The sequence below is a fragment of the Anguilla rostrata genome, chromosome 5 (assembly GCF_018555375.3).
Source record: "Anguilla rostrata isolate EN2019 chromosome 5, ASM1855537v3, whole genome shotgun sequence".
In the NCBI taxonomy this organism is placed as follows: domain Eukaryota; kingdom Metazoa; phylum Chordata; class Actinopteri; order Anguilliformes; family Anguillidae; genus Anguilla; species Anguilla rostrata.
In genome coordinates this window covers 17,436,379-17,445,736 of record NC_057937.1, presented here as the reverse complement: position 1 = coordinate 17,445,736, position 9,358 = coordinate 17,436,379, and the positions used below count along the sequence as shown (strand labels likewise).

Here is a 9,358-nt window from a genome sequence, read left to right as displayed (position 1 = left end):
GAATGTAGGTGGCGCTCTAATGCGTTGTTGATTATGAAATCTATCATTGCACGTGTAGCCTAAGCCATTGTTTTAATTGGCTTTTGAATGAAACAGATGAGCCTAGCCTAATGAAAGTTGCTTAGTCTGGGCTAGACCACGTCTCCCAACTAAAAACCTCATGTTAGAAGTTCTAATCTGTCGACCAATAGGGGAAAAAACTGACGATTTAAACGAAGGTAGACACATTTACAATAATATAGGGTGTACAGTTTGTAGACTTTCCAAACCTTATTCAGCTCCAAGTCCAGGCTACGCATTCGATCTACAGCATATCGTTGGCTTTAAATCCGCCTACAGCGTAATTGATGTCGCGCTGTGTCTTGTTGGCAAAGGCCATCAGAACTTTTAATATTTGTCAATTATATAAGGTTTTTATGTCATTATGATCAATATACAATGCATCCCCGTGTCTTTTTTTATTCTTTTCTCTTTCCTTTGCTCTTTCCGTTTATCAGTGTCATTTGTGCTTATTGTAGTTGTCTCTTATACATATTTACAGAATTTGTCTTTGATATTGTTTTAATGTATCACATTGTATTTTTGAACGTTTGTCGATAAAAAAATGTGTCTTGTTGCCTCTTCGCAGCTAGCGCACAGGACTTGCGAAGCGTCTGACGTCACCTTCGGTAAATTCCGTTTTCTCCCGATGCCTGACGACTCGAATGGCGAACGAGGGTTCATAGAGCAGGGTGCGTAATGAAGTTCAAAAAGTTAACTGTTCACATCGGGGAGCATCAGTAAAGATATCGTAATACAGATAAACAGAAATAACTTAGTTAAAGATTATTAGTCTTTGGATAGTCATTTTAGAAATCATGGTTTGTAAACGCGTGCAAGTTGTGGGAATGTTCTGCTATAGCTTTTGTTAACTGTAAACGTATGGCGGACGTTTTCCCGCCTAGTCTAGCCCAGAATCATTTCCACAAGAAACTTTTATTCCACAAATGTCCATCATTTCATGACATAATTATAATTTGTCATTTTAAAATCACATACAAGACACCAGAAGCTGCTTTAGGAATTAGCCTAATTTATTTTCAACTATAAGAGTGCACTCAGTAGAATGCAGATCTCCGCCAGGCTTGTCTGTCCGTTTGGAAGCAATTGTTGATCACTTGCGGCCCCTACCGGCCGGTTAGGAGGAGTGAGGAGTTAGCACTCAATGCATTTCAATGGACAATGATGGAAATCAATTCAAACTAGAAGAGTGCACTCAGTAGAGTGCAGATCTCCGCCAGGCGAAGCACTTGTTGATCACTTGCAGCCCCTAGCGGCCGGTTAGAGATTAGCTGCGGACAGATACACAAACACACAAGCACAAACACGCGCGACCAAACGCATAATCCCCTCCAGGCTCCGCCTGCTTTCAAGGGTGCTATTTGTCAAACAAATGTTTAAATGTCTTTCTCACATAATGACGTAACGATCTAGCTGGCTAGCAAATAGCATTATGAGTTTTGTGACGAACTTGGTGATTCTCAAAAATAATCTATTTACCCAGGTAGCAGAAACCATTTAATCGGACCATGGGTTAACCTAGCTACCTTGTTGTAAGAGCCAAGTCATCCGCTCGGGTAAACACTATTACGTCGTAATTTGTCATACAGGGGACAGCCTGTTGCGTAACAAAACAAAATCCGGTTATTTATGTTGGCTCTATTATCTTCAGGATAATAAGCTTTCCTCCGGTTATTGTAAGAGCAGAGAAAACGGAAACACAGCTTGCAATCCTAATAGGTAGCCTACGTTCTGCAGTGTTTTTGACGGTCCCAAATCAATTAAAACATGTAGCCTATTGATCATTTATTATTTAAAAAGCTGTCTACATTAGCATAAAATACGTGTGTAATAAGGACAGGCCTCTTATTTTGTAAAAACAAAACAAAAAAAGTAAAAATTATTGTTGTTAATATTATTCGTTTATCGCAGTTCATTGGTCGTCAGAGTGAGTTTTCATGAAAGATGGGGTGACAATGAAGTTGTCAATCACTGAAAATTATTTTGCTCAGCAAATCATGATTTGTTTACATCTGTGAGTCACTGATAGCGCCGCGCCATTAGCCATTTTTGGTTATTTTAAATCTCATATCCCTTTAGCACCTGCTCTCCAACATTTCATAAAGATGAAAGCGCAAAATTAATATACTCATCCCCCATAAATGTAATTATTTACATAAATACAAATGGTTTCTGTTGAAGTCGTGTCTTCCCTAATTTGCACTTGACACAGCAATCAGTGTGTGATGATGGTGTTTGATTGTTGTGCTGGAGTTTCTGCTCATAGATGAGCTTTAGCCCTTTCCCTTCTTGCAGGTCGCGTTTGGGGGCAGGGCCTGGACCATGGGCAGCTCAGAGCCTCACATCACCACCAATTACAGGCAATTTCAGAAAATTCTTGGAAAATTCAGGAAACTTTTGGAATCCGACACCTTCATCATCATCATCGTGGTGGTGCTGGTAGTATTTCTGGCCGTTTCGATCTTCTGCTGCATCCGCCGGCGCCGTCAGGACCAGAAGCTCTTAATGCAGTAAGTCTTAAACGCACAGGTGCTGGAAGGGCCGCGTGTAGTTCTCCATCACGCACTTTTCCATGGGCAGCACAGGGAACATGGGGAAGTGCTGTGGGCTGGGGAAATGAAATGTAACTGTGCCAATGTGCTATGGGCAGGGTGCAGTGTGGGCCAGTGCAGTTAAGATGGGTTAGATGGGTACCTGTGTGCCTTTTATAATGATCTATTATTAATCAAATGTGTTAGTACCGTCTGTCTTAAGAGTATCAGTGTGTTCCTGTTCCTCCGTGTGAAAAGGTGTACGGCTTGTGACACAAGACAAATTACAGAGAAATCTGACAATAAATTATAATCGACGGTATCTCTAATGAAAGGTGAAATGACCCCACAGCATCTGATGGTATAGGTTAAATGCCAGAGAAGCGTTGTAAATCTTAAAGAGAGGGCCTACAAAATGTTAACTTTCCACGGTGTTCCAGCAGGTGGTGCCATTTGGTATTTTATCAATGATGAAACCGAAGGGAGCACGCATACGCATGCATACATTTTGAATGTCTGTCTACATTAAGGTACCTTCAGATGTTCTGACCTCTCCGTCTGACCTTCACTCTTCGTAGACGATTGACTAGGATTGTGGTCGTCAGTTCTGGATCCGACGACCAAAACCAACCGAGTACGTCTCAGTGCCTCTCATCCTCCTAACTACAGAGGTTCCACCTCTCCTGTCCTCCCAAGTTCAGCAAATGGTCAACTGCCATGCTCTCAAGGCTAGCCAATCAGCACCTGCCATTCTCCAAAGTTCAGCGAATCAACACCTGCCATCCTTCTAATCAATTTCTGACATTGTCCTGAACCCTGATTACCCAAACCCATGACGTCTTAGAATCTCTGCACAAGACCAGCAAACCTCTGCAGGGCTTTAGCCCCCAGGCTCAGTTCTCAGATGAGCAACATCTGCTCCTATAAATAGCCAGTCATACAGATGATAAGCATTGCAAATGGCATGTTAAAATTTTATTTTTTAAAGGGAATGTGGTGTCTGCATACAATACAAATAAATCTGTACTTAAAAGTCAGGCCATCAGTTTGTTTTCTGTTATTCGCAAAAGCTGCCTTCAGCCCAGTACATAAAGACAGATTCATCATTTTATCATGTGTAATTGCCTCCACTTGGCACGTGCAGGCCGGAACTGTACCTGAGCCTAAATGTGTGCCCAGTGAGGGGCGGTTAGTGACGGTTATTCCTCAGGCAAAAATCCGTTCATGATGGCTCCTGCTCTTCATCATGGGCCGACAGTGGTAGTGGTGAGTATTTCAGGAGGAATGAAAAGTCCCTTCACCCATCAGATCACAGCATCATTATCTAGCTGTAGAGCACGTAATATCCAGGTAAAACAGACAGCATTCTTCAAGTGAGTATAATCTTATGATTATTGGTTCCCTCTCAAGATGAGTATCCACCACAGATACCCCCTTTCCACCAATGCGGACCTAGTTCTGGTTTAGATGATAAATTCAGATGAATCAATTTCACCCTGCTTTAATTTATATTCTGGATCTGGGATTATTATGTAGCCTACCGCTATTATGTAGCGGTAGGCTACATAATTTTTATTGATTTTATTTATTATGAATTTTTGCTTAATTTTTCCATTCATTGAATGCATTTATAGTTATGACTACCAGAACGTGACGCAATAGAAGTCCCATGTGGAAAATGCATGGTCTGTTGTTACGTCATCAAAACGTTTGAAATTTCATATATAAATTTAACACACAACAACAAAAAAACAGGTCAAGTACTGTACCTTGTACAAACTCATGTTCTTTGTGGCAGGACAAAGCTTTCGGGACGTTCGGGACGCTTTCGGGATTCTGTCGAGATTCTGTCGAGAGCTTAGGCCATGGTATGTTCGCCCAGGTCGCCAGGCCCAGCGTCGTAGCGACTGGAAAATGGTGGCCGTGAAGAGAATGTCCCGTGTTCACTCGACTCGAGGATATGCATTCAAGAAGCACGACTTCTCGCTGCTCTAACGGGCGAGAATGCTTTCGATCTACCGCATCGTTTGCTTTTACGAAGCTTTCGCGGACGAGTTTCACATTTACTTGGTGGAAGAGGTAATGGACCAGACCTTGGATGCCTTCCTGAAAGCCAACGCGCTGATGAAGTTTAAAATATGGGACATCCGGAAGGTTGTTCTCCAGGTGGTCACAGCCCTGGCCAAACTGACATCAAGCAGAAAACATGCTCGTGAATCAGCGCCGCCAGCCCTTCCAAGTAAAACTGATCGACTTTGGAGCCGCTATTACCGCCGATGACCTGGCTTTCAATGTGGACGCCCTACATTCAGCCAAGGTTAGCGGACTAGACATTTGCTGTAAATGTCGTAACGCTTTGCATGCAGCAAGTGAAGAAATCTAGCTAAATTGGGATTTCAGTGCTGGGTTTGCTGTTCTCTGAATTGCAATAATTGTGTTCGGACCATGAAGCTACAAAAGGTAAATTCAGTAAAACACAGGACATGTGGAAAGCATTAACATGGCCTAGGCTATAATGCGGGGCAGTTTTGGTTAGTTTAGGATTGGCTAACCAATTGAAACGCGGTCAATTGAAACGCATTGGGGGATCTCAATATTGTGTACGATTAAGCATTCGCGACCTGTGGAGAAAAGTATCTTGAAATTTATTTTCTTGTTAATTTATTTATTGTATTGAATTGCTCCAAAATAAATAGTGCTTAGTTTGATACTTGGGTTATATATAAGACAGCTTTAGTTAGCTATGTTCTAACAACACATATTGATAATGATGCACAAGTCCAGTAGGAATAGCCCAATATAGTTTGTGTGTATGCTGTTAAATGTTTCATACACGCATCCATTATTCTGTGAAGCAATTATGCTCCCAGACGATTCTTTCAGTTTGATCTCACTGAGTCGGATCTTTATTCTTTAAATCTTTTGCAGTATTCATTTATGGCAATGGACAGCAGCCACGGGCCATATTCATCCTCTAGGAGTGGTGATTTGGGATCAGTTTTCCTTGGCCCATAGCCTGGCCTTAACCATTGATTAGGGCAAAAAAGGCAAAGTGGGCTAGAACTTGATCCCAGATCACCACTAGCCTACAGTTATGAATTTGGTCCTGGGCGATCCAGCAGAGCTACCAGGACACTGGGATCTTTCACCAGCTCTCTGGACTTATCTGAACTCATTGAGAAGCAAACAGAAGTCAAGTCGCCACAAAACAGCACAAGAAGCATTAAACGATGGAGAAGATGGTGAGGAAAAAGTCTTGAAAATTGTATTGAATTGCTCCAAAATAAACTTAGTTTGATACTTGGGTTATAATAAGACAGCTTTAGTTATGTTCTAACAACACATATTGATAATGATGCACAAGTCCAGTAGGAATAGCCTAATACAGTTTCTGTGTATGCTGTTAAATGTATGTTATCTTAGCTAGAAGAAGTCACTGGTTCATACACACATCCGTATTCATAAATGAGTTGGGAGTGGTGAACTAGATCTGCTCTTATGAACTTGGGCCTGGAAGATGTTCCAGCAAGGTGAACAGGAGTCTGGGATTCACCAGCAGCCCAGTCTAGGGGGGTAGATGTGGTCAGTTTAGAGACTAGGTAAGCCAGGCTAAATTAAGAGCTGTCCATATGACTTCTGTTGTGCAGATGCTATGTTTGTTTCTACCTGTCTATCACTCCCATTCTCACACAGGAGACACTCATGCCCACCCACAAGAAAGAGTCTCGAAAATTGTATTGAATTGCTCCAAAATAAATAGTGCTTAGTTTGATACTTGGGTTATAATAAGACAGCTTTAGTTATGTTCTAACAACACATATTGATAATAATGCACAAGTCCAGTAGGAATTGCCTAATATAGTTTATGTGTATGCTGTTAAATGTATGTTATCTTAGCAAGAAGAAGTCACTGCTTCGTACACACATCCATTATTCTGTGAAGGAATTATGCTCCCAGATGATTCTTTCGGTTTGATCTCGCTGAGTCGGATCTTTATTCTTTTAATCTTTTGCAGTATTCATTTATGGCAATGGACAACAGCCATGGGCCATATTCATCCTCTAGGAGTGGTGATTTGGGATCGGTTTTCCTTGGCCCATAGCCTGGCCTTAACCATTGATTAGGGCAAAGAAGGCAAAGTGGGCTAGAACTTGATCCCAGATCACCACTAGCCTACAGTTATGAATTTGGTCCTGGGCGATCCAGCAGAGCTACCAGGACACTGGGATCTTTCACCAGCTCTCTGGACTTATCTGAACTCATTGAGGAGCCAAAAGAAGTCAAGTCGCCACAAAACAGCACAAGAAGCATTAAACGATGGAGAAGATGGTGAGGAAAGAGTCTCGAAAATTGTATTGAATTGCTCCAAAATAAATAGTGCTTAGTTTGATACTTGGGTTATAATAAGACAGCTTTAGTTATGTTCTAACAACACATATTGATAATGATGCACAAGTCCAGTAGGAATAGCCTAATATAGTTTCTGTGTATGCTGTTAAATGTATGTTATCTTAGGTAGAAGAAGTCACTGGTTCATACACACATCCGTATTCATAAATGAGTTGGGAGTGGTGAACTAGATCTGCTCTTATGAACTTGGGCCTGGAAGATGTTCCAGCAAGGTGAACAAGAGTCTGGGATTCACCAGCAGCCCAGTCTAGGGGGGTAGATGTGGTCAGTTTAGAGACTAGGTAAGCCAGGCTAAATTAAGAGCTGTCCATATGACTTCTGTTGTGCAGATGCTGTTTGTTTCTACCTGTCTATCACTCCCATTCTCACACAGGAGACACTCATGCCCACCCACATCTCTCTATCAATCCCTCCCAAACCTTGTCCTTTGTCACAGGGTGCATGGCATCGCCACTCCACCACGTGGGACGCTGTCGGACTACGCCTCCCTGGACTTCCTCCAGTTCCTTGTCATCGCTAAGATGTCTGAGGCATTGGGGATCTGTGGCATAGTGTGACCACTTGATTGCATCTCTGCAGGCAGCAGCCGTTCTCCATTACCTGTCAGCCTATCTTTACAGTTGACACCAGGCCAGCCAGCGGAGGATGGGCTCCCCCTCTACAACCGGGTTCCTCCCGAGATTTCTTCCCATTGGGGAGTTTTTTCTCGCCACAGTTTTGAGTGTTTTTCATTCCACTGGTGATCTTACTTGCTCATTGTCTTGGGGGTTCAGGCCTGGTGCCAACTGTCTGTAAAAATTGCAATTCAAATAAAATGGAATTTAACTGACAACTGCATTTTGAAAGTCCTTCAGTTGTGAGAGCATAACTCCCTTCTCCTTGGAGTGTGCTTTTACATAGCCTACACGCTGTCGCTCCAATTCCACAGAGCAACTCACAGCTTTGGTGTGACCACATGCACTCAAGTCAGGCTATTTTTCACATAGTTGCCATGTAGGTACTCTATTTAGTTCATTCAAAGTCTCAGTTTCAGTGAAAACCCGAAAGTATCTTAGTGGTGTTATCTCCTCAGAGTTTGAAGACTTATCATTTCTGTAACTCCAGCGTCCACAATTATTCATCCCCACCCTAAAGGTTGTATCACCTTCATCACATGATTGCAGTGAATTAATTTCTTGTGATACATGTTACATAATTTGTTTTCAATACTTTATTCCAAAATGCCCTCACGATACCAGAGAAATGAGCTGGGAACAGCAAGTTACTAAAATAACTGTTTTGTTAAACCGCTATTTAGCTTAAATAAAATAAAGTTTTAGATATCTTGAAATACAATTTCTACTAGTGAGAATGTCATTGCAGATATCTCTAATTACCATTCTGACTAGTGAGAATACAATTTTGACTAGGAGAAATGCTGTTACAGATATCTACAGATAGGAGCGTGGTTCGATTAAATGTTAAAACGGCTTGCCTTAGGACCACCTCTGACTTATTTGCCGGAACAGAAAGAAATCGCGAAAGTAGCCTACTGAAAAAATAACCACTAGGGGATAACAAGGACATTTTTCCTACATTTTTCCTTGCAACTTCCTATATAGTTGCAAATCAGTTTACGTTTTCCTGTCTGTCGAACGAAGGTGGTCGATAATAGGTGCTCTCACTCTACCGGGCGGAGTGTGGCTAAAGCCCACCTGCCCTTCTCCCTCTGCTGTTTGACGAATATTAATATCTGCCTATTTTGAACTGTTTGGTGTGTTGAAGTGCAGCGTGGTTTAAAATAATTTTTTAAGAATTTGTGTTGCAAATAAGAAATGCTTATAAGCAGACCTACAAAATGTGTGATTTGAAATGGTCCCCATTACCTGATTTGGCTACTACCACACGAGATGTCAGTCAGTATACTCATTCGGAGAACAGGCCTGGTTGTTCTGCTACTATGGAGGCAACTGTAAATTAATAAGACTAGCTTCTAGAAAAAAATTCTAATTGCATAATTACCCTGAAGTTAGCACAAAATCAACAACGTATGTAATGAATGCCAAGGTTTGTTATGGAAGCTGTGGTTGTTTTGTGGAGTCGTGCGAAAGTGCCAGTGTCATGAAGCACATTTGTGCCCAGAGCAGCATGTACACATGGGCTTACTGCAGACCTAACTCACAGAAAAATTCTGAAATGTTCTGAAACAGCACCGTGTGCCTCCCAAAATAGGTGCTTCCTCGAGAGGCAATCGTTTCTTTCAAGGAAACGGTTTGATGTTTTGCAGCGCATGGGGCGGAAGTGCCCCTCTAAGCACGGACATAGGACCATCTTACTTAAACCCATCAAGAAAAAAAAGACGAAACTTGAGTTCATG

General features: G+C 41.9%; 2 long non-coding RNA genes across 2 annotated transcripts; both read left to right on the top strand.

The window, feature by feature from the left end:
* Positions 1 to 629: 629 nt before the first annotated feature.
* On the top strand, positions 630 to 3,260 carry LOC135254877 (uncharacterized). Its single transcript, XR_010329981.1, has 3 exons — positions 630 to 731; positions 2,356 to 2,570; positions 3,170 to 3,260. It is a non-coding gene; the product is annotated as an uncharacterized LOC135254877 (long non-coding RNA).
* A 2,228-nt stretch (positions 3,261 to 5,488) lies between these two features.
* LOC135256100 (uncharacterized) lies at positions 5,489 to 7,798 on the top strand. Its single transcript, XR_010330372.1, has 3 exons — positions 5,489 to 5,833; positions 6,608 to 6,921; positions 7,439 to 7,798. It is a non-coding gene; the product is annotated as an uncharacterized LOC135256100 (long non-coding RNA).
* Positions 7,799 to 9,358: the final 1,560 nt, after the last annotated feature.